Source organism: Nycticebus coucang, chromosome 3 (assembly GCF_027406575.1).
Source record: "Nycticebus coucang isolate mNycCou1 chromosome 3, mNycCou1.pri, whole genome shotgun sequence".
Taxonomy (NCBI): Eukaryota; Metazoa; Chordata; class Mammalia; order Primates; family Lorisidae; genus Nycticebus; species Nycticebus coucang.
The window spans coordinates 20,120,602-20,147,087 of NC_069782.1; the positions used below are offsets into that span (position 1 = coordinate 20,120,602).

The 26,486-nt window shown below is 38.5% G+C and overlaps 1 protein-coding gene across 1 annotated transcript in view; it reads right to left on the reverse strand.

Moving 5' to 3' along the window:
- Positions 1-26,486, reverse strand: part of PARPBP (PARP1 binding protein) — a 76,124-nt gene that overhangs the window by 45,495 nt on the left and 4,143 nt on the right. The window lies entirely within an intron of this gene.

The following is a 26,486-nucleotide window of genomic DNA, read 5'->3' on the forward strand; positions in this document are numbered from 1 at the left end:
CCTCACACCTCCTTGAATGACTATTATCAGGAAAGCAAACGATAACAAGTGATAGAGAAAAGAGAACCCTTGCACACTGTTGGCAGGAGTGTAAATTAGTACAGCCATTATGGAAATTAGTATTGCGATTTCTCAAAACATTAAAAATACAACTACCTTATAATCCAGCAATCTCAATACTGGGTATATAGCCAAAGGAAATAAAATCAGTATGTGGAAGAGATATCTGTTGTTCCATGTTCATTGTAGTATTATTCACAATAGCCAAGATACAGACTCAACCTAAGTGTCCATCAGTGAATGAATAAAGAAAATGATAGTGAAAAATATTCATCCATAAAAAAGAAGGAATTCCTGTCATTTAGAACAACATGGATAAACCTAGAAGATTTTATAGTAATTGAAATGAGGCAGGCACTAAAATACAAATATCATGTGATCTTATTTACACATGAGTGTAAAAAAAGTTGAACTTACAGTAGTAGAGAATAGAATGGTAGTTCCTGGGGGCTAGGGATAGACAAGGGAGATGGGGACACATATTGTACAACAGGGTGACTATAAGTTAGAAAAAATGTGTTGAGTCCTTGAAAATTGCTAAGAGAATAGACTTTAAGCATTTTGACCCTACAAATACTACATATATGAGGTAATCCATGTTAATTACGTGGATTTGACAATGTATGCATATTTCAAAATATATTGTACAGGATAAATACAACTTTTTATTTGTAAATTTTAAAAAAGATTTTTTAATTAAGTGATTTGCTTAAGGTAACCCAGTGAAAAGGTGGTACTGGGCTGTGAACTCAAGCAGATTGACTCTACAACATTTATTTTTACCTATTATACACTATTGCTTTGTTTTATTAACAATGAATCCTGAGTGGGGTGGAGGCAAGATGGCTGACTGGAGCCAGCTTTCCACAGAGGCTCCTGTCCAGAAAGAGAATTAAAGGACAGAAATTTAGCAAGTAAGCTGACGGTTTGGAGCTGAGCCAAGAGAGAAGGTTGAAGAACGCACATCAACCCTGCTGAGGCAAGCTGCAATCCCACGGAAACAAACAACAGGTACAAAATCCATCGACAAGAAGATGTGAGTCCCCTCCCCAATGAGAATGGCTGGCAGTATACTTTCTACAACAAGTGAGCAGAGTTCAGATCTCCTCCTATTTTATCCCACAGGAGAGACCTCTAAAAACTGGAACTCCTCCCCAGAGAGGACCCACTAGTGTGCCATGGCATTCTCTCGCCAGGCATAGAACCGTATATTTTCTCTACCTGCAACTCTGAACTCCCAACACTCCCCTCCACTCTCACCTCGAGGTCTGGAAGCCTGTCCCCCATGGAGTCCAGATCCTTGGGCATTTTCTCGAAAGGTGTGGACAAGGCATGGGCTATTGCAGGTCTATGCTGATTCTATGACATGGGTGTAAAGAAAGGACTGTGGACTAAGGGAGCCATACAGGAGAGGGAGAAGCGGTGCCCCATGGCACAGAGCAATAGCAGCAGTGGCGGGAACAATAGGGCTCACACCCTGGAGATATTTTGGAGAGACACTCCCCGCCTCACTTGGCAACCAGAGAAAGCCAGCCTTTACTCCAGTGGCAGCCACTAGCGGATAAGATCTGGGACGGAAACGCAGGCCCCGTGAGCAAAGGATATGACTGAGGAGGTACCTGCCTGGGTGGGGTGTGGCAGGGATGGAGACTAGAATACGCATGTACAGAGATAGCATACTCACAGGGTGGGGGTTGAGTCAGAAGTGCTGCTTTAGTGAGCCTAAGACAGATCCAGCCCCCAGGAGATCATAGCTGACACAAAAGCAGGCAGGGCAACAGCACCAGCCCAGGGAGAGGCAAGAACCAAGAGCTGAGTATGAGCTCTAACCACGCCCACCCCAACAGAGTGCTGCAGAGACAGAGACACCAGCTCCAGGCAACAGCACAGGGCAGAGCTGAGGCACAGTTTCTGTGAACTCAAACAATGCCTGGCCCACAGGGGAATATAGCCAGGACAGAAACCAAATTTTGCAAGATTATAAATGCCAGCAACATCAATCAGGGGCGGGGCTGGAACTGAGTGAACCACCCCAGCTTCCATTAAGCACCCAAGGTTGTCAGCCTTCGGGTCCCCCTGCTGGCTGGTGGCAGAGTAAGATAGTCTGGCTGAGGAGACATATAGATCTCCCTGTGACTCAGGCAGGTGCAAACCCCTGAGGGAACTGGGTCACAGCCCTGTGGGATTACCAATCACTGGGTGTGACAGAGGTACAAGGTAGGGAAGGAGGCCTCAACCTTCCTAGACTAATTCATTTGCTGGGTGGGTCCTTTTGACTTCACAGAGCACCAGATCAAGTCATACTCGAGCTGCCAACAGATCCCTGTTATCCAGTTGCTGGAGACGTTTTGAACTCTCCCACTTGATACTGGGTGCTGACTGGGACAATTGATTTGGAACTCTTGAACTGGGCCAGTCACCCAAGGACTATCCAAAGTGGTACCCTGGGTGTGTGGTTGTGGGAAGATTTGTTTTTCCTTTTCAAGTTGTTGCCCATAATGAGCGGGATTACTTAGTTGCTCGTATTTCTATACAGCTGAGACTTCAACTCAGAGTTACTGATTCACTAGGATTGCACAGAGCCACATTCCCCCACCATACCAAGCAGGTCCCTAGTGTCTCAGGCCATAGCACTGTACGGGTCCTTTGCAAAGCTCTAGGGGAAAAGGTACAGACACCAGTCCAAGCTCGAGCAAAGAGTGATTAAGTCCCTACTCCAGGAGCCCCCAACCCAACCTCATCTTATCTGCTCATCTACCCAAATGGTGTAAAATAATTATGCAGTGGTATCAGCAGAAAAACTCTCGTAACATGAATAACTAGAATAAATCAACTCCCCCAAGGAATAACATGGCGGACACAACAGAAGATCCCATTCATAAACAAATGGCTGAGTTGTCAGAAATCGAATTCAGAATTTGAATTGCAAATAAGATTAATAGGATGGAGGTAAAGTTGGAACTAGAAATTCAAAAAGCATTTCAAAAGTGGTCTCAAGAACTCAATGAATTCCAGTGACAAAATCACCAAAGATTTTGACACATTGAGACAAGAACTTGTAGCCCTCAAAGATCTAAAAAATACAGTAGAATCCCTCACTAACAGAATGGAGCAAGCAGAAGAAAGGATTTCTGACATTGAAGACAAAGCTTCTGAAGGCTCCAAAGGCTCAAAGAGGAAGAGAAGTGGAGAGCAAAAACAGATGATTCTCTCAGAGAGTTCTGGGATAATTTGAAAAAAATTAATATTCGCCTTATGGGAATTCCTGAAGGTAACAAAGTGGCTTCGAAAGGCACAGGTGCTCTACTCCATGAGAAAATCAAGGAGAACTTCCCAGATATGCCAAGAGAGTCTGAAATTCAGATAGCAGACAGTTTCAGAATGCAAGCACAATTCAACCAGAATAAGACATCTCCCAAACACATTATAATTAATTCCACCAAAGTTAACATGAAGGAGAAAATTCTGCAAGCAGCCAGATGTAAGGAAACCATAATCTAAAGGGGAAGAATATTAGAATGACTGCAAATCTCTCTGCTGAAACCATTCAAGCTAGAAGAGTGTGGTCGCTGACTTTTAATCTTCTAAAACAAAATAACTTTCAACCCAGGATCCTGTATCCAGCTAAACTGAATTTCATTTATGATGGAGAAATTAAATATTTTAATGACATTCATATGTTGAAGAAATTTGCCATAACTAAACAACCTCTTCAGGATATTCTCAGACCTATCCTCCATAATGAGAAGCATAATCCTCCAACACAAAAGCAAACTCACTCAGAAACATTTGATCAAATTCCATCTTCCACAGTGGCGAAAGGACTAAAAATGCCCACTGGACTTTTGAAAAACTCGATACCCAAATTCTACCAGGCTTATTAATATTCCCAATTAATGTGAATGGTTTAATTGTCCTCTAAAGAGGTACCGCTAGGTTGACTCGATACAAAAACTGAGGCCAGATATCTGCTCCATACAAGAATCTCATCTCACCTTAAAAGATAAATACAGACTAAAGGTGAAGGGATGATCATCTATATTTCAGGCAAATGGAAATCAGAAAAAAGTAGGTGTTCCAATTTTATTCACAGATACAATAGGCTTTAAACCAACAAAAGTAAGGAAAGATGAGGATGGCCACTTCATATTTGTTAAGGGTAACACTCACCCTGATGAGATTTTAAATATTAACATTTATGCACCCAACCAGAATGCACCTCAATTTATAAGACAAATTCTAACAAACTTGAGCAACTTGATTTCCTCCAGCTCCATAATACTCAGAGATTTTAACACTCCTTTGGCAGTGTTGGATAGATGCTCCAATAAGAAGCTAAGCTAAGAAATTTTAGACTTAAACTTAACCATTCAACAATTGGATTTAACAGACATCTACAGAACATTTCATCCCAAGAAAACTGAATGCACACTATTCTCATCAGCCCATGGAACATACTCCAAAATTGATCACATCTTAGGTCAGAAGTCTAATGTCAGCTAATTTAAAGAAATAGAAATCATTCCTTGCATTTTCTCAGACCATCATGGAATAAAAGTTGAACTCAATAACAACAGGAGTCTGTATACTCATACAAAAACATGGAAACTAAATAACTTTATGCTGAAGAATACCTGGGTCATAGACGAGATTAAGAAGGAAATTACCAAATTTTTGGAACAAAATGATAATGAAGACACAAATTATCATTATCTGGGATACGGCAAAGCCAGTCCTAAGAGGGAAATTTATAGCACTGCAAATGGGCAGTGCCTGTGGCTCAAAGGAGTAGGGCACCGGCCCCATAAGCCAGAGGTGGCAGGTTCAAAGCCAGCCCTGGCCAAAAACTGCAAAAAAAAAAAAAAAAAAAGCACTGCAAGCCTTCCTCAACAGAACAGAAAGAGAGGAAGTTAACAACTTAATGGGACATCTCAAGCAACTGGAAAAGGAAGAACATTCCAGTCCCAAAATCAACAGAAGAAAAGAAATAACCAAAATTAGAGCAGGATTAAATGAAATTGAAAACAAAAGGATTATAGAATAGATCAATAAATCAAAAAGATTGCTTTTTGAAACGGTCAATCAAATAGATAAACCTTTGGCTAACCTAACCAGGAAAAACAGAGTAAAATCTCTAATTTCATCAATCAGAAATGGGAAAGACAAAATAACAATAAACTCCTCAGAAATTCAAAACATCCTTAATGCATATTACAAGAAACTCTATTCTCAGAAATACAAAAATTAAAGGAAATAGACCAATACTTGGAAGCATGCCACCTTCGTAGACTTAGCCAGAATGAAGTGGAAATGTTGAACAGGCCAATATCAAGTTCTGAAATAGCATCAGCCATAGAAAATCTCCCTAAAAAGAAAAGCCCGGGGGCAGATGGCTTCCAATCAGAATGCTACCAAACCTTTTAGGAGGAACTAGTACCTCTATTACTTAACCTTTTCCAAAATATAGAAAAAGAAGGAATACTACCCAACACATTCTATGAAGCAAACATGACCTTGATGCCCAAACCACGAAAAGACCCAACAAGAAAAGAAAATTATAGACCAATATCACTAATGAATGTTGATGCAAAAATATTCAACAAAATCCTAGCAAACAGAATCCAGCAATACATCAAGCAAATTATACACCATGACCAAGTGGGTTCCCAGAGTCTCAAGGCTGGTTCAATGTATATAAATTTATAAATACAATTCATCACATAAACAAAATACAAAGACCATATGATGCTCTCAATTGATGCAGAAAAAGCTTTTGATAATATCCAGCATCCCTTCATGATCAGAACACTTAAGAAAATCGGTTTAGAAGGGACATTTCTTAAACTGACAGAAGCCATCTACAGCAAGCCCACAGCCAATATTGTATTGAATGGAGTTAAATTGAAATCATTTCCACTCAGATCAGGAACCAGACAAGGCTGCCCATTGTCTCCATTGCTTTTTAACATTGTAATGTAAGTTTTAGCCACCGCAATCAGGGAAGAAAAGGCAAACAAGGGTATCCATATAGGGTCAGAAGAGATCAAACGTTCGCTCTTCGCACATGATATGATTGTATATCTGGAAAACACTAGGGACTCTACTACAAAACTCTTAGAAGTGATCAAGGAATTCAGCAATGTCTCAGGTTACAAAATCAACATTCATAAATCAGTAGCCTTTATATATACCAAAAATAGTCAAGCAGAAAAAACAGTTAAGGACTCTATTTCATTCACAGTAGTGCCAAAGTAGATGAAATATTTGGGAGTATACCTAACAAAGGATGTGAAAGATCTCTACAAAGAGAACTATGAAACTTTAAGAAAAGAAATAGCTGAAAATGTTAACAAATGGAAAAACATACCATGCTCATGGCTGGGAAGAATCAACATTGTTAAAATGTCCACACTACCCAAAGCAATATATAATTTCAATGCAATCCCTATTAAAGCTCCACTGTCATACTTTAAAGATCTGGAAAAAACAATACTTCGTTTTATATGGAATCCAAAAAAACCTCGAATAGCCAAGACATTACTCAGAAATAAAAACAAAGCAGGAGGAATTACGCTATCAGACCTCAGACTATACTACAAATAGATAGTGATCAAAACAGCATGGTATTGGCACAAAAACAGAGAAGTAGATGTCTGGAACAGAATAGAGAACCAAGAAATGAATCCAGCTACTTACCGTTATTTAATCTTTGACAAGCCAATTAAAAACATCCAGTGGGGAAAAGATTCCCTATTTAACAAATGGTGCTGTGTGAACTGGCTGGCAACCTGCAGAAGACTGAAACTGGACCCACTCCTTTCACCATTAACTAAGATAGACTCTCACTGGATTAAAGATTTAAACTTAAGACATGAAACTATAAAAATACTAGAGGAGAGTGGAGGGAAAACCCTTGAAGAAATCGGTCTGGGCGAGTATTTTATGAGGAGGACCCCCCGGGGAATTGAAGCAGCTTCAAAAATACACTACTAGGACTTGATCAAACTAAAAAACTTCTGCACAGCCAAGAACACAGTTAGTAAAGCAAGCAAACAGCCCTCAGAATGGGAGAAGATACTTGCAGGTTATGTCTCCAACAAAGGTTTAATAACCAGAATCCACAGAGAACTCAAACTCATTAGCAAGAAAAGAACAAGGGATCCCATTGCAGGCTGGGCAAGGGATTTGAAGAGAAACTTCTCTGAAGAAGACAGGCGCACGGCCTTCAGACATATGAAAAAATGCTCATCATCTTTAATCATCAGAGAAATGCAAATCAAAACTACTTTGAGATATCATCTAACTCCAGTGAGACTAGCCTATATCACAAAATCCCAAGACCAGAGATGTTGGCGCGGATGTGGAGAAAAGGGAACACTTTTGCACTGCTGGTGGGAATGCAAATAATACATTCCTTTTGGAAAGAGATATGGAGAACACTTAGAGATCTAAAAATAGATCTGCCATTCAATCCTGTAATCTCTCTACTGGGCATATACCCAGAAGACCAAAAAGCACATCGTAACAAAGATATTTGTACCAGAATGTTTATTGCAGCCCAATTTATTCATAATTGCTAAGTCATGGAAAAAGCCCAAGTGCCCATGGATTCATGAATGGATTAATAAATTGTGGTATATGTACACCATGGAATATTATGCAGCCTTAAAGAAAGATAGAGACTTTACCTCTTTCATGTTTACATGGATGGAGCTGGAACATATTCTTCTTAGTAAAGTATCTCAAGAATGGAAGAAAAAGTACCCAATGTACTCAGCCCTACTATGAAACTAATTTAGGGTTTTCACATGAAAGCTATAACCCAGTTACAACCTAAGAATAGGGGGAAGGGGAAAAGGGAGGGTGGAGGTGGGTAGAGGGAAGGGGATTGGTGGGATTACACCAGCGGTGCATCTTACAAGGGTATATGTGAAACTTGGTAAATGTGGAATGTAAGTGTCTTGGCACAGTAACTGAGAGAATGCCAGGAAGGCTATGTTAACCAGTGTGATGAAAGTGTGTCAAACGGTCTGTGAAGCTAGTGAATGATGCCCCATGATCATATCAATGTACACAGCTGTGATTTAATAAAAAATAAAATAAAATAAAAAAATAAAAATATTCAACAAAATCCTAGCAAACACAATCCAGCAACACATCAAGCAAATTATACACCATGACCAAGTGGGTTTTATCCCAGAGTCTCAAGGCTGGTTCAATATATGTAAATCTATAAATACAATTCATCACATAAACAAAATACAAAGACCATATGATTCTCTCAAATGATGCAGAAAAAGCTTTTGATAATATCCAGCATCCCTTCATGATCAGAACACTTAAGAAAATGGGTATAGAAAGGACATTTCTTAAACTGACAGAGGCCATCTACAGCAAACCCACAGCCAACATCGTATTTAATGGAGTTAAATTGAAATCATTTCCACTCAGATCAGGAACCAGGCAAGGTTGCCCATTGTCTCCATTGCTTTTTAACATTGTAAAGGAAGTCTTAGCCATCGCAATTAGTCAAGAAAAGGCAATCAAGGGTATCCACATAGGGTCAGAAGAGATGAAACTTTCACTCATTGCAGATGATATGACTGTATATCTCCAAAACACCAAAGATTCTTCCACAAAACTTTTAGAAGTAATCAAGGAATACAGCAGCATCTCAAGTTACAAAATCAATACTCATAAATTGGTAGCCTTTATATATATCAACAATAGTCAAACTGAAAAAACAGTCAAGGACTCTATTCCGTTCACAGTAGTGCCAAAGAAGATGAAATATTTGGGAGTTTACCTAACAAAGGACGTTAAACATCTGTATAAAAAGAACTATGAAACTCTAAGAAAAGAAATAGCTGAAGATGTTAACAAATGGAAAAACATATCATGCTCATGGCTGGGAAGAATCAACATTGTTAAAATGTCTGTACTACCCAAAGCAATATACAATTTTAACACAATCCCTATTGAAGCTCCGCTGTCATACTTTAAAGATCTCGAAAAAAATACTACGTTTTATATGGAATCAGAAAAAAACCTCAAATAGCCAAGACATTACTCAGAAATAAAAACAAAGCAGGAGGAATCAGAGTACCAGACCTGAGACTGTACTATAAATGGATAGTGATCAAAACAGCATGGTACTGGCACAAAAAGAGAGAGGTAGATGCCTGGAACAGAAGGGAGAACCAAGAGATTAACCCAGCTACTTACCGTTATTTGATCTTCGATAAGCCAATTAAAACATTCCGTGGGGAAAAGACTCCTATTTAACAAATGGTGCTGGGTGAACTGGCTGGTGACCTGTAAAAGACTGAAACTGGATCCACACCTTTCACCATTAACTAAAATAGAGTCTCACTGGATTAAAGGTTTAAACTTAAGACATGAAACTATAAAAATACTAGAAGAAAGTGCAGGGAAAACTCTTGAAGAAATCAGCCTGGGCAAATATTTTATGAGGAGGACTCCCCGGGTAATTAAAGCAGCATCAAAAATACACTACTGGGACCTGATCAAACTAAAAACCTTCTGCACAGCCAAGAACACAGTCAATAAAGCAAGCAGACAGCCCTCAGAATGGGAGAAGATATTTGCAGGTTATATCTCCAACTAAGGTTTAATAACCAGAATCCATAGAGAACTCAAATGTATTAGCAAGAAAAGAACAAGTGATCCCATCTCAGAGTAGGCAAGGGACTTGAAGAGAAACTTCTCTGAAGAAGACAAGCACACGGCCTACAGACACATGAAAAAATGCTCATCATCCTTAATCATCAGAGAAATGCAAATCAAAAGTACTTTGAGATATCATCTCTCCCAAAACCAGAAATGTTGTCATGGATGTGGAGAAAAAGCAACATTTCTGCACTGCTTGTGGGAATGCAAACTACTAAGTTCCTTTTGGAAAGATGTTTGGAGATCACTTAGGGATCTAAAATTAGACCTGCCATTCCATCCTACAATTCCTCTACTAGGTATATATCCAGAAGACCAAAAATCACTTTCTAAGAAAGATATTTGCACCAGAATGTTTACTTCAGCCAATTCATAACTGCTAAAGTCATGGAGGAAGCCCGAATGCTCATTGACCCATGAATGGATTAATGTGGTATATGTACACCATGGAATATTATGCAGCCTTATAAAAAGATAAAGACTTGGGCGGCGCCTGTGGCTCAGTCGGTAAGGCGCCGGCCCCACATACCGAGGGTGGCGGGTTCAAACCCGGCCCCGGCTGAACTGCAACCAAAAAATAGCTAGGCATGGTGGCGGGCTCCTGTTGTCCCAGCTACTCGGGAGGCTGAGGCAAGAGAATCGCTTAAGCCCAGGAGTTGGAAGTTGCTGTGAGCTGTGTGATGCCATGGCACTCTACCCGAAGGGCATAAAGTGACACTCTGTCTCTACAAAAAAAAAAAAAAAGATAAAGACTTTAACTCTTTCATATTTACATGGACAGAACTGGAACACATTCTTCTTAGCGAAGTATCTCAAGAATGGAAGAAAAAGTATCCAATGTACTCAGCCCTAATAAACCAATTTATAACTTTCATATGAAAGCTATAACCCAACTATAACCAAGAAGAACTCAAAAGGGGAGAGAGAGGGGAAGGGAGGGGAGGGGAGAAGATGGGTGGAGGGAGGGTAATTGGTGGCACCACACCTACAATGCATTTTACAAGGGTACATGTTAAATTTACTAAGTGTAGAATATAAATGTCTTAACACAATAACTAAGAAAATGCGGTGAAGGCTATGTTAACCAGTTTGATGAAAATATTTCACGTTGTATATAAAACCAGCACATTGTACCCCCATGACTGCATTAATATACACAGCTATGATTTAATAAAATAAAATAAAATAAATAAAACAATGGATCCTGAATATTTTTCCATGTCAATAAATGTAAATATATCCAAACATTTTAATGATTATACACTATTTCATTGGTGATTTATACTGCTATGTAGAACCAATCTCCAAATGACGTACAGTTAGATTGTTTCTTGTTTATTTAATCGTTAGAAATGACTCTACTATTTAAAAAAGAATATCTAAATGGGCAAGTAAGTATTTTTTAAAATGTGTAATTATAGTTATTAGAAAAATTAAAATGAAACACCATTTTTTCTCTTTACTTATAGTTGTTTACTGAATAGTGAGTAAACTTGGCTAATAGGAGAAAGAAGTAAGAACATGGTACTCTCTTATACTGCTGACCTAAGTGTAAGTTCTAACAACAACTTGCAAGATAGAGATGTGTTTGTGTATCATATAACCACTGAAATAAGGGGCCTAGAGAACAACTACTTGCTTAGTGCACAGACATTTCATTTCAAGGCAGACCAAAAACTTCAATCTAAATATCCATTAATAAATAAAATGTAGGGCAGTGCCTGTGGCTCAAAGGGGTGGGGCACCGGCCCCATATGCCGGAGGTGGTGGGTTCGGACCCAGCTCCGGCCAAAAACTGCAAAAAAAAGAAAAGAATAAAGAAAAATAAATAAAATGTAGTAGTCATATAAAGGCACATGTACAAATGTTAAAAATAATAAATCAGACAAAACTTTTTATCAGCACCTCAAAAGATCTTGAAAACAATGTTGGATGAACAAAACAAGATGTAGAAAGAACTTACACCATCTGTTATAATTTTAAAATAGACATACTATAGGGCAACTTGGCTGACAGGATATGTAGAGAACCCCTCTACCACTATTCACTCACATGAGTTTACACCCTGAATTTTGACATTCCCACCAGGTACCCAACACATCAGCAAGCTTGACTTTATATCATGCAGGAAGAAAGAAGACCCTGCTCTGCAGAAACTGTCTACCTAAAAGGGGCGCCATCAAGATATCAGCATCAGAGATTCCCCAACCAAATGGCCCAGCAAGGTAAGATTAACAAGCCCCATCCCTGCACATCCAATAGGCATTAGTTGATTGACAGATTGATTTTACTAACAATAACAAGGAACTTAGAGGAAATATTATGCATGCAAAAGAAATCTCAACAAAATATTATTAATATTTTCAGAGGAAAAATTACACAGTCAAGCAACCAGATGACATTTTGAAAAGAGAGAACAAAAAAAAACCTCTAGAAACTAAAATGTTAGCAGAAAACACAATAACAACTATTAAACTCAAAAACTATAATATTAAATATCAGCTATCATATTGGATAACAGTTGGAAGAAAAATAAAACAAGGTAAGTGTTAACAGATAAATAAACTGGTACATCCATAAACTAGAATATAATTCAGCAGTAAGGAGAAATGAACTATCAAGTTATGATAAACACTGGAAGAACCTTATCTGCATATTACTAAGTGAAGGAAGGCAATCTGAAAATGCCACACATACTGCATTTTTTGGTTTTGGTTGATTTAAGTTGTACCAACTTCTTTTTTTTCAGATTAATATAAAGGTACAAACAATTAGATTACAATGTTTGCATTTGTTAGGTAAGGTCCCTGTTGTAGTTGTGCCCCTCACCCAGGAGTTGTGCCATATACCCTTACACTGTGGCAATTAAGTGAGAACCTACCAATCCCTCTCCCTTCTCCTTCTCCAACTTGAATTAAATTGAGTTTTTCCTCTTGTGTGGGCCATATATACTGTATTAATCCAATAAATGACACTCTGGAAAAGGCAAAACTATGAAGAAAGTAAAAATAACAGTGGTTCCCAGAGGTTAGAGGGAAGGAAGAATGAAAAGGCAAAGCACAGAAGGGCAGTAAAATTATTCCATACAATATTATAATAATGGATATCCATTATAAATTTGTCAAAACTCAAAGAATACACACCACCAAGAGTAAAACTCACGTAAACTCCGGACTTTGGGTGATAATGGTATGTCAAAGTAGGTTCATTGATTACACCAAATGCTACTGGGAAAGGCTCTCTATAGGAGGGGGCTAGAGGTACACAGGAACTCTGTACTTTCTGCTCAATTTTGCTGTGAACCTAAAACCTAAATAAAGTCTTTTTTGAAAAAGTTAAACAAAAAGTGGAATTAAAAATAGAACAAAAGAATGGGGAAAAGGAGGAAAATAAGAAAATTTTAAGTTCCAATAAAAAGTTTTACATTCAATTAATAGGAATTCCAAAAGAAACTGTTTTACAAAATAATTTTTGTTAAAATCAAGAATATTTTCAAGAACAAAGGACCTGAGCTTACATATTGAAAAGCCCCATTGAGAGAGTACATAACAAAATTGGGGAATTGGGGACAAATATCCACAAGCTTCTAGTAAAAGAAAAAAAAATTCATACTAAGGATAAAGAATTAGTAAGACAAAATTCTGAACAAAAATGATTAATTACAGAGAGTTATAAATATCCAACCAAACTCATCATATGAGAGTAGAATAAAGATAGTTTCAGATAATCAAATCTCTAAAAACTACCACCCCTACATTCTTTCTCTGGAAGCTACTGAAAAATGTGCTCCACCAAACCAAAAAAAGCTAATCAAGGAAGAGAAAAACATGGAATCCAATAACATAGGTACCACTCTGCAAAGATACCGGGGATCCTCAGAATGGTGGTGATGAAGACAGATGGGGCACGCCTGGACATGGAACCAGGCCTAAACATTAATCAACCCAGACTCAAAACAGGATAGACAGGTCCAGAAAAAATGTCTTCAATGAGGTTAGAAATCGAATACTTAAATGTGCTTGAATATAATGGTAACTGGGGGAGACTTTGGAGACAATTAGTAAAAAGTATATGAAATCTAAGCAAACAAAACCATTAACTCTAGAGGGAAAAAAGAAAGAAATGCTACTAATAGCATGTAAGTGGTCACATAACATACATGTAACTGAAAGTTGCTCTAATCAAAATCACAACGTAAGTATATTGGGAAAATGGAAGAGAAGGGTGGGCAACAAGTATGCATCTGGTGGTGAAATGAATACAAGGTTGTATGAAAGAAAAAGCAGGGATTGTCATGTTTCATTCACTGCCGTATCTATACACAGTACACTGAATCGGGTATGTCACAAAACAGTGACACAGTCACAAAATAATGACAGCATTATTTTCATTAATTTCTCATCACAAACATGCACTATTTCATATACCTTTTGATTTATAATAGATTTTGTAGATTGTGAACCTAATTATGATTTATGTCATTGTTGACTCAATAGACTAGATTCTAAATTTCAAATAACATATAAATTACTCACATTTGAGACTAATGAGAAATGACTTCATGACTTTGAGTTGAAAAACAACCTATCTCCTCTGAGTTATCTTTTCACATATTACTTTATTTCTTTTCTCATTTTAGAAACAAGTGCTATTATTTTTTACGTAATACAGTATTTTCCCTACATTCTCATGAGTAATCACACACATCTTACAACTTCACCTATATTCTCACTTCTGATTTGGGATATTGATATTAGGTGGAATAACAGTGAAAAGAAGGTAAAGATAGGGCGGCACCTATGGCTCAAAGGAGTAAGGCGCCGGCCCCATATGCCGGAGGTGGTGGGTTCAAACCCATCCCCGGCCAAAAACGGCAAAAAAAATAAAAATAAAAATAAAGATATAATCTCTGTTTATAAAGACTGTCAACATTAGAACGTATTACCAAAGAATAATGCCATCTCTGGAGAAACATTTCTATTTGAATTCTACCATTGTTTCAAAGAAAATCCCCTCCTTGGTCCCCTTTTACCACCTAAAAAACCTAAAAAAGAAAAAAAAAAAATCAGATTCCCTTTCCTGATTTTGTTTTTCAAGTCAATGGCAAAACTATTCCCCAGGCCATACAAATGATAGAGACTTGGAGGGATGTCTTATTTTTCTGCTGCACATTGGAATACAAAGAGTTAGTTTCCTTGGGCCAAAGACTAAATACAAAACATTAATGAAAGCCAATGAGAAAAAAAAAAAAAAAGATCCATGCAAATTTTTCACAATATCCAACACCACAGATATGCAAAACAGTTCTCAAATAACCTGCAACCGGCTGGGCTATAAGTTAAACACCCCCAATACAGAATCTTTTCTAATTCTTACATTCCTTATTCACCAGGTTTCATCAACCACCATTTTTCATCAATCTGCCTTACCAACTTTTCCTTGGAATACTCCTTGGATACCTTCTTTCCTGTCTGTTATGATTGCTTTCTCAGACCTTCATAATCTCATGCCTGGATGTGCAATAGCCTCCTAATTGGTCTCCTGATCTCCAGACTTTTGCCCTAGATTTACACGTACATTTATGTCGTGTAAATATATTTATTTTCTTCATGTATTATTTCATCATGCCATTCTCTGGTCAATAACTTCTATGGTCTTTTGCATTACTAATAGCATTAAAGACTAAAAGTCATCCCTCAGGAGATACTAGTCCCTCATGAAGTCCCTTTCAACTGAATTCCTATCTGTTCCATATTGGCTGATTAAGGAGACTAAGAGACATAGCTATGCCCTACATTCACCTTTCTGCAATTTTTGCAAACTAGAAACTTGGTCTACTCTTCTCACTGAATGGAGTCTGTTGTTCCTCTTTTCTCCCCCTGAAAGAGCATTAAGTAAATAGGAACCAAAAACATACCTTCCATGTGAAAAAGGAGTTACAATATAGAATAAAGATAAGAAAAATACTGTCACATTAGATTGAAACTAGATGCATAAATATAAACTTGGAGAAAATGTAATTCCTAGTTCTTTCTGCTAAAAAAGCCTCAGAGAAATAACACACCAATAGCAATGACTACACTTACAGCACAGATGTCTCGTTTTCTAAATGCCATTCCCCACTAAAGAAACAAAGATTCTTTGACAAAAATGTCTAGTTCTAGGACTGGAGCAGAAAAGAAACAGATAAACCTAGAACATCTTGTGTCATAATGTACAAAATACTCAAAAAAATAACAGATACATGTCAAAAAGATACAGAAGCAAGCCAAAAGAGGCTCCCATCAGCCAATTCTGGAGCAATTTAAGCAGCAAAATGAATAATAATTATCATGGATTATACACCATTAAATAAAGAATTTTTGCGGCCCATGCTAATGATTAATTAATCAGTTAAGGTAAAAGAAAAGCTCTTTATAATAGAAAGCCAGCTAACTAGAGAAGGCATGATACAATTAAAAAAAAATCACCTGGTAACTAACTCCATCCTGGTAATAATGGATAGTCAAGGATCATCAATAGATACTAAAACTGGACTATATTTTTTTAGGGAACAGGATAGTTACAGAGTCACAAAATACTGTATCTCCATAAAAATTACTTACAAATTACAAAGGAATAAAACTACTTTTATATTGAAGAAATCTGGCAGACAAATCAACTGACCTTAATAAAGTGAAAGCCAACATCACCAATAATGGAACAACCTGTTCCTCCCAATGCAATGTACCCAAAGGATGCAACATCATTTACATGTTATTTCTGTCAAAATACTTACCACGTAAAAGGAACCAATAAAACAACCCACACTGAGAGACACTCTAAAAAATAAGCCTGAAAATATCAGTCATGAAATACAGAAAGGCTGATCCATATTAAAGGAGACTAAAGGGATACCAACTAACCATAATGTGTGATCTTGGACTGGAAAAAATTATCATAAGACACATAATTAAACTGTTGAAATTTGACTATACATAGTATATTAAATAATAGAATATCATCAATGTTAAATTTCCTGAACTTAACAACTGTACTGTGATTACATAAGAAAGTAGCATTAGATATGAGAAATATAAGCTCCCAAGTGTTGAGGAATAAAAGCTCAAGATGTCTACTACTTACTATCAGTGGTTCATACAGAATAAAAATATGTATGTTTGTGCACAATATATGTATATATTTATGTTCATATATCTACATATGCATACATAAGTAGAAAAAAGATATGAAAATGTGACAAAATGTTAGTAATTGATGAATCTAAATGAAGGGTATATAGAAAGTTAGTACTATTCTTATAACTTTTCTATAAGTTTGACATTTTTCAAAATAGTAAGTTAAAAAAGTACTATTTCTCTTTTTTCAGCATACCTATATAAATTAATTTTTAGTAATGACTTCAATTAAAAATAAGGGACAAACTGGAATGTAATCACCACCTCTCCAGCTACACTGGCCCCTTTGTATTTCTCAAACTTTGTCTGTATTCTCCTACCACAGCACCTCTGCATGTGTCATTCCTACCCTTATTTTTCCTCACTCCTTTGTCTAGTTAAAGCCTCTCCTTCCAGATCTTAGCTTGATCTCTCTAACCAGGTCAACTACCTGGTCTCAGAGAATCATATACTTCTCACAGCTATTATTTTACCTTTGTTTGTTTATTTCTCTTCTTAACAGTCTGCCTCATCCACTAGGTAATAAGCTTCATAAAGGCAGGAACTAAGTAGGGCTTTGCTCACCATTTTAACTCCAACACTTACCAGAATGCCTAGCACACAGAAGTTAAAAAGAAGGAAAAAAGAAATCTATATGGGGGAAAACTGACATTTATATAAACAGCTGTATTGGCCTCTTTACTGTTACTCAAACATGTTGGACATATTCCCCTCCAAACCCTTGCACCTGCTGTTCCCTTTGCCTGGTAACCCTTCCCATAAAAATCCCCATAGCTACCTACGGGCAGCGGCTCACACCTGCAATCCTAGCACTCTGGGAAGCTGAGGCAGGTGAATTGCTTCAGCTCAGGAGTTCAAGACCAGCTTGAGCAAGAGTGAGACCCCATCTCTAAAAAGTAGCCAGGCATTGGGACTTGGGAAGCTGAGGCAAGAGATTTGCTTGAGTCCAAGAGTTTGAAGTTGCCATGAACTATGACACCATGGCATTCTACCAAGGGTGACAAAGTGAGACTCTGTCTCAGAAAAAAAAAAAAACCCACTAGTTCCCTCCCCTTTTAAATCTTTGCTCAGATAGTACTTTCTAGATGAGGCCTTCCCTGACCGTCCTATCTCAAATTGCAACAACCCTTCCATCCCAACCTCTGTACATGCCTCTGTTTTATTTTTCCCTATAACATTTACTATGACTTAAAACACTGTCTTATTTATTACTGTACTATTTCTCTTCCCTCGAATATAAATTCCTTAAAGGCACAGACTTCCTTCATTGCTATATTACCAATGTTCAGAATGATGTTTAATATATACTAAAAATTCAACAAATAATTGGCGAAAGAAAAAAATAATAATAATTGGCGAAAGAATGATAGACTACATAAAATTTTCTCAAATTCTGTCTACATTCCAAATTTTTTAACAGGTCTATGTTGTTTAAAATACACAAAACTATCAACTATCCATGCATAAGAAAGATTATCCCTATTTCAAGATTATATACTTCCTAATTTGTAGATTATTAAAATATTCCTTTTCCAAATTATGGTCATAATATGTAGTAAATATTCTTTTCTCAGTGACCTTACTTGCCAAAAGGAGAAATGGTCAAATCTGACAGTATCCAGTATCTTTTAAAAATTTTGCTGGTGTATTAAATTAAAAGTCTGGAAACTACTGACATATAAGATTAAGATATTATGACCAGCCTGGGCGACAAAGTAAGACCTATCTCTAACCAAAAAAAAACTTAAGAAAGAAAGAAAAGAAAAGAAATAAAAACAGTAAAATAAAATCAGCTTGTCATTTCACTATCCTCAGCCTACCTCACAGCAACGTCAAATTCCTGGGCTCAAGCAATCCTCTTCCTTCAGCCTCCCAATTAGCTGGAACTACAGGCATCCATCACAGCACCCAGCTAGTTTTTCTATTTTCAGCGGAGATGGGAGTCTCACTCTTGCTCAGGCTGGGCTTGAACTCCGGAACTCACACAAACTACCTGCCTCCGCCTCCAAGAGTGCTTATGATTACAGGTGTGAACCACTATACCCAGTGTTTTAGTGTTTTTAATGTGTGGCTCCAAGACAACTCTTCTTCCAATGTGTGACAGAAAAAAAGCAAAGTTGGACACTTCTGTTAGAGTCTAGGACTTTAGCTAGGGCTCACTCTAAAAACTAGGTTGGTCATAGCTAATTACACAAGAATCACTTTAGAAAGATTTTTAAAAAGTAGTTTACAGCATCTCAGTGGGGATCTGGAGTATCAGAATTATTGGGTTTGGGGATCAAGAGGCAGTATTTTTTAAAAAGTCTTCCCAAATGATTCTGATGTATAGACTAACTTAAAGAATAATTAATCCACATCAAAATTCAAAATTAAACTTGACATACTTTGTGACTATATTTAAAGAAACATTACTACGTATGCCTTCTAGAACTTCTTTTAGGGAACAAGGGAAGTCTCATTACACAAAAATAAGTTTCACAGATTCACAATCCAAGATGGTGGCCGAGTAACAGCCTCCCTGCAACAGGGCACGGTGAGTCTGGGGAGATAAGATTCCAGGAATCTCTGGTGGTGGGATCTGCCTATAATCATCCCTTTGATGATACAGGGAGTCAGCAAGGAAATTGTGGACCCCAAGAGGAGGACAAAAACAGTGGAAAACTGGCAAGTGGCTGCATGTGTCCGATTGACCTAATCCTGCTGGCAGCCATAAGTGCAAGCAGCAGAGAGACTACAAACAGGAAAGGCCTTACCTGTGAACTGTTTCCGTGTTTTTGGACTTGGCACTCAGTTGAACTGCCTTTGGGGAGAGCTTGATTGGGAGTGCGGAGAACTTTGGGCATTGCCCAGGGCCCCAGACTGAGCCGCTGAACCAGACGGAGCTAAAAGTATTCAGCTGTGGGCTGCAGGGAGCCATTGTGAGAGAACTGCCCCGGCAAGCTCCACCCTCAGGGTAGCAAAGCAAGGATCAGGCGGGAGCTAGTAACCTAGTGACAGAGCAGCCTAAAGGTGGAGACTGAGCTGCCTTACAGCCTTAACCCTCAGGGGCAGAGTGAGACCGGTTTTGGCACACTGGAACCTCGGGCTGTGTGCCGAAGGTGCACTAGGTAGAGTGCCGTGGCATCACAGCTCATAGCAACCTCAAACTCCTAGGCTTGGCGCCGCCAAGACCTCCAACAGAGCTGCACCGTGACCCCCAACCGGCAACCCGCGCCCACGGAGCCTCCGCATGCCCTGACCAGGAACTGCAGGAGCCGTGCAACCCTGCATCCTCCCTCCTATACCCTTCCTACCTCCACACCAGCCCGCTCATCTGGCCAGGGACTCTGGTAGCCACGAGCCCTCCAGAGCCCTCCCTACCTCTCCACAGAGCGGTTCTCCTGGGCAGAGACTGCTGGAGCCTTCGGCTGTCTGTGCCAAAGTCACTGGGCTCCAGGCACTCCCAAAACCATGCGCACCACCTCCCGCACTGTTGCTGTATCCGGGTGTGTCACACTCCAAAGCTGCTTCCACAACCAGAACTCCCTGGCTGGGGCAGCCCCAGAGGAACTACACAGGGTCACTCCCTACAAAGATCCAGCAACAATAGAGTGATCCCCCTAGGGTCTAATCTCGGAGAGACACCTCCCCAACTCTGAGGATGGCCACAGGCAATGGTGAAAAACAATCATGAGGCGAAATCAACAGAAAAACTCTGGCAATATGAATAGTCAGAGTAGATCAACTCCCCCAAGGATCAATAGGGCAGACACAGCACAAGATCCTATGCACAAACAAATAGCTGAGATGTCAGAAATCGAATTCAGAATCTGGATAGCAAATAAGATCAAATTAGAATTCCAAGCAGTAACCCAAAACATATCTCAAGAATTCAATGAATTCAAAGACCAAATGACCAAAGATTTTGACACATTGAAACAAGAAGTTGCAGCCCTCAAAGATCTGAGAAACACAGTAGAATCCCTCAGTAACAGAATGGAGCAAGTGCAAGAAAGCATTTCTGACATTGAAGACAAAGCTTTTGAACGCTCACAAACTCTCAAAGAGGAGGAGAAATGGAGGGCAAAAATGGATCACTCTCAGGCGGCGCCTGTGGCTCAGTTGGTAAGGCGCCGGCCCCATATACCAAGGATGGTGGGTTCAAACCCGGCCCCGGCTGAACTGCAACCAAAAAATAGCTGGGCGTTGTGGCGGGCGCCTGTAGTCCCAGCTACTTGGGAGGCTGAGGCAAGAAGAATTGCTTAAGCCCAGGAGTTGGAGGTTGCTGTGAGCTGTGTAATGCCATGGCACTCTACTGAGGGCCATAAAGTGACACTCTGTCTCTACAAAAAAACAAAACATACACACACAAAAAAAAAAAACAGATCACTCTCTCAGAGAGCTCTGAGATAATTCGAAGAAAACCAATATTTGTCTTATACGGATCCCTGAAAGCGACGAAGTGGCTTCACAAGGCACAGAGTCTCTTCTCCATGAGATTATGAAGGAGAACTTTCCAGACATGCCAAGACATTCTGAAATTCAGATAGCAGACAGTTTCAGAACTCCAGCACGACTCAACCAAAATAAGACATCCCCCAGACACATCATAATGAACTTCAGTAAAGTTAATATGAAGGAGAAAATTCTGAAAGAAGCCAGATGAAAGAACACCATCACCTACAAGGGCAAAAATATTAGAATAACTGCAGATCTCTCTGCTGACCCTTTCAAGCTAGAAGAGGATGGTCATTGACTTTTAATCTCCTAAGACAAAATAACTTTCAACCCAGGATCCTGTACCCAGCTAAACTGAGTTTCATTTATGATGGAGAAATTAAATACTTCAATGACATTCACATGTTGAAGAAATTTGCCACAATTAAACCAGCTCTCCAGGATATTCTCAGACCTATCCTCCATAAAGACCAGCATAATCCTCCACCACAAAAGTAAACCCACCCAGAAAATTTTGATCAAATTCCAACTTCCACAGTCGCAAAGGGATAAAAATGTCCACCGGACACTTGAAAGGCTTATCAATATTCTCAATTAATGTGAATGGTTTAAATTGTCCTCTAAACAGGCACAGGTTGGCTGACTGGATACAAAAACTCAAGCCAGATATCTGCTGCATACAAGAATCGCATCTTACATTAAAAGACAAATTTAGACTCAAGGTAAAGGGATGGTCATCTATACTCCAGGCAAATGGAAAGCAGAAAAAAAGTAGGCATTACAATCCTATTCACAGACACAATAGGCTTTAAACTAACCGAAATAAGGAAAGATAAGCATGGACACTTCATATTTGTTAAAGGTAATACTCGGTATGATGAGATTTTAATTATTAATATTTATGCACCCAACCAGAACACACCTCAATTTATAAGAGAAATTCTAACAGACATGAGCAACTTGATTTCCTCCAGTTCCATAGTAGTTGAAGATTTTAACACCCCCTTTAGCAGCTTTGGACAGATCCTCCAAAAAGAAGCTAAGCAAAGAAATTTTAGAGTTAAACTTAACCATTCAACATCTGGACATAACAGATACATACAGAACATTTCATCCCAACAAAACTGAATACGCATTCTTCTCATCGGCTCGCGGAACATACTCCAAAATTGACCACATCATAGGCCACAAACCTAACCTCAGCAAATTTTAAAAAATAGAAATTATTTCTCGCATCTTCTCAGACCATCATGGAATAAAAGTTGAACTCAATAACAACAGGAACCTGCATACCCATACAAAAACATGGAAGCTAAACAACCTTATGCTGAAGGATGGATGGGTTATAGATGACATTAAGAAGGAAATCACCAAATTTTTGGAACAAAACAACAATCAAAACACAAATTACCAGAACCTCTGGGATACTGCAAAGGCAGTCCTCAGAGGGAAATTTATAGCACTGCAAGCCTTCTTCTTTTTTTTTTTTTTTGTAGAGACAGAGTCTCACTGTACCGCCCTCGGGTAGAGTGCCGTGGCATCACACGGCTCACAGCAACCTCTAACTCTTGGGCTTATGTGATTCTTTTGCCTCAGCCTCCCGAGCAGCTGGAACTACAGGCGCCCGCCACAACGCCCGGCTATTTTTTGGTTGCAGTTTGGCCGGGGCTGGGTTTGAACCCGCCACCCTCAGCATATGGGGCCGGTGCCCTACTCACTGAGCCACAGGCGCCGCCCACTGCAAGCCTTCTTAAAGAAAACAGAAAGAGAGAAAGTTAATAACTTAATGGGACATCTCAAATAACTGGAGAAGGAAGAACACTCCAACCCCAAACCCAAAAGAAGAAAAGAAATAACCAAAATCAGAGCACAATTAAATGAAATTGAAAACAAAAGAATGATACAATAGATCAATAAATCCAAAAGTTGGTTTTTTTGAAAATATCAATAAAATAGATAAACCTTTGGCCAACCTAACCAGGAAAAAAAGAGTAAAATCTCTAATTTCATCAATCAGAAATGGTAACGATGAAATAACAGACCCCTCAGAAATTCAAAAAATCCTTAATGAATACCACAAGAAACTCTACTCTCAGAAATATAAAAATCTGAAAGAAATCAACCGATACCTGGAAGTACACAACCTACCAAGACTTAGCCAGAACGAAGTGGAAATGTTGAACAGGCCTATATCAAGTTCTGAAATAGCATCAACTATACAAAATCTCCCTAAAAAGAAAAGCCCAGGACCAGATGGCTTTGTGTCAGAATTCTACCAAACCTTTAAAGAAGAACTATGTAGTCTGTTTCTTGATTACCCTTAATAATTACAGAATCGAGTTTATACCCACGGCAAAGCTACTGTTCTTTCAGGTCTCCAGTCACGCAACACTAAACCTCTTCCAAAATATAAAAAAGGAAGGAATATTACCCAGCACATTCTACGAAGCAAACATCACCTTGATCCTCAAACCAGGGTAAGACCCAACAAGAAAAGAAAATTATAGAAAAATATCACTAATGAATATTGATGCAAAAATACTCAATAAGATCCTAACAAACAGAATCCAACAACACATCAAACAAAGTTTACACCACAACCAAATGGCATTTATCCCAGGGTCTCAAGGCTGGTTCAATATACTTAAATCTATAAATGTAATTCAGCACATAAACAAACGAAAAAATAAGGACCATATGATTCTTTCAATTGATGCAGAAAAATCTTTTCACGATATCCAGCATCCCTTCATGATCAGAACACTTAAGAAAATTGGTATAGAAGAGACATTTCTTAAACTAATAGAGGCCATCTACAGAAAACCCACAGCCAATATCGTATTGAATGGAGTTAAATTGAAATCATTTCCACTTAGATCAGGAACCAGGCAAGGTTGCCCATTGTCTCCATTGCTCTTTAACATTGTATTGGAAGTTTTAGCCATTGCAATAAGGGAAGAAAAGGCGATCAAGGGTATCTACATAGGGTCAGAAGAGATCAAACTTTCACTCTTCGCAGATGATATGATCGTATATCTGGAAAACACTAGGGATTCTACTACAAAACATTTAGAAGTGATCAAGGAATACAGCAATGTCTCAGGCTACAAAATCAACACCCATAAATCTGTAGCCTTTATATATACCAACAATAACCAAGCCGAAAAAACAGTCAAGGACTCTATTCCTTTCACAGTAGTGCCAAAGAAGATGAAATATTTGGGAGTATACCTAACCAAGGACGTGAAAGATATCTACAAAGAGAACTATGAAACTTTAAGAAAAGAAATAGCTGAAGATGTTAACAAATGGAAAAACATACCATGCTCATGGCTGGGAAGAATCAACATTGTTAAAATGTCTATACTACCCAAAGCAATATGTAATTTTAATGCAATTCCTATTAAAGCTCCATTGTCATATTTTAAAGATCTTGAAAAAATAATACTTCGTTTTGTATGGAATCAGAAAAAACCGTGAATAGCCAAAACATTACTCAGCAATAAAAACACAGCAGGAGGAATCACACTACCAGACCTGAGACTGTACTATGAATCAATAGTGATCAAAACAGCATGGTATTGGCACAAAAACAGAGAAGTAGATGTCTGGAACAGAATAGAGAACCAAGAGATGAATCCAGCTACTTACCATTATTTGATCTTTGACAAGCCAATTAAAAACATTCAGTGGGGAAAAAATTCCATATTTAACAAATGGTGCTGGGTGAACTGGCTGGCAACCTGTAGAAGACTGAAACTGGACCCACACCTTTCACCATTAACTAAGATAGACTCTCACTGGATAAAAGATTTAATCTTAAGACATGAAACTATAAAAATACTTGAAGAAAGTGCAGGAAAAACTCTTGAAGGAATATTTTATGTGTGAATATTTCATGAGGAGGACTCCCCAGGCAATTGAAGCAGTATCAAAAATACTCTACTGGGACCTGATCAAACTAAAAAGCTTCTGCACAGCCAAGAACATAGTAAGTAAAGCAAGCAGACAGCTCTCAGAATGGGAGAAAATATTTGCAGGTTATACCTCCAATAAAGGTCTAATAACCAGAATCCACAGAGAACTCAAACATATTAGCAAGAAAAGAACACGTGATCCCATCTCAGGATGGGCAAGGGACTTGAAGAGAAACTTCTCTAAAGAAGACAGACGCATGATCTACAAACGCATGAAAAGAAGCTCATCATTTTAATCATCAGAGAAATGCAAATCAAAACTACTTTGGATATCACCTAACCCCAGTAAGAGTAGCCCACATAACAAAATCCCCAAATCAGAGATGTTGGCATGGATGTGGAGAAAAGGGCACACTTCTACACTGCTGGTGGGAATGCACACTAATACGTTCCTTCTGGATGTTTGGAGAATACTTAGAGATCTAAAAATAGACCTGCCATTCGATCCTGTAATTCCTTTACTAGGTTTATACCCAGAAGACCAAAAATCACAATATAACAAAGACATCTGTACTACAATGTTTAGTGCAGCCCAATTCATAATTGCTAAGTCATGGAAGAAGCCCAAGTGCCCATTGACCCACAAATGGACTAACAAACTGTGGTACGTGTATACCATGGAATAATATGCAGCCTTAAAGAAAGATGGAAACTTTACCTCTTTCATGTTTACATGGATGGAGCTGGAACATATTCTTCTCTGCAAATTATCTCAGGAATGAAAGAAAAAGTTTCCGATGTTCTGAGCCCTACTATAAAGCTAATTTATAGCTTTCACATGAAGGCTATAGCCCAACTATAGCACAAGACTATGAGGAAAGGAGGGGGTGGAGGGAGGGTAATGGATGAGGCCACACCTAAGGTGCAGGGAGGGGGTGGAGGGAGGGTAATGGATGAGGCCACACCTAAGGTGCATCTTAGAATGTGTACAGACGAAACTCACTAAAGGCAGAATACAAATGTCTACATACAATAACTAAGAAAATGCCATTAAGGCTACGTTGAACAGTTTCATGAGAATATTTCAATTGTATATGAAAGCAGCACATTGTACCCCTTGATTGCACGAATGTACACAGCTATGATTTAACAATTAAAATAATAAGTTCAACCATAATAACCATAATAGACACGTTACCTTAAA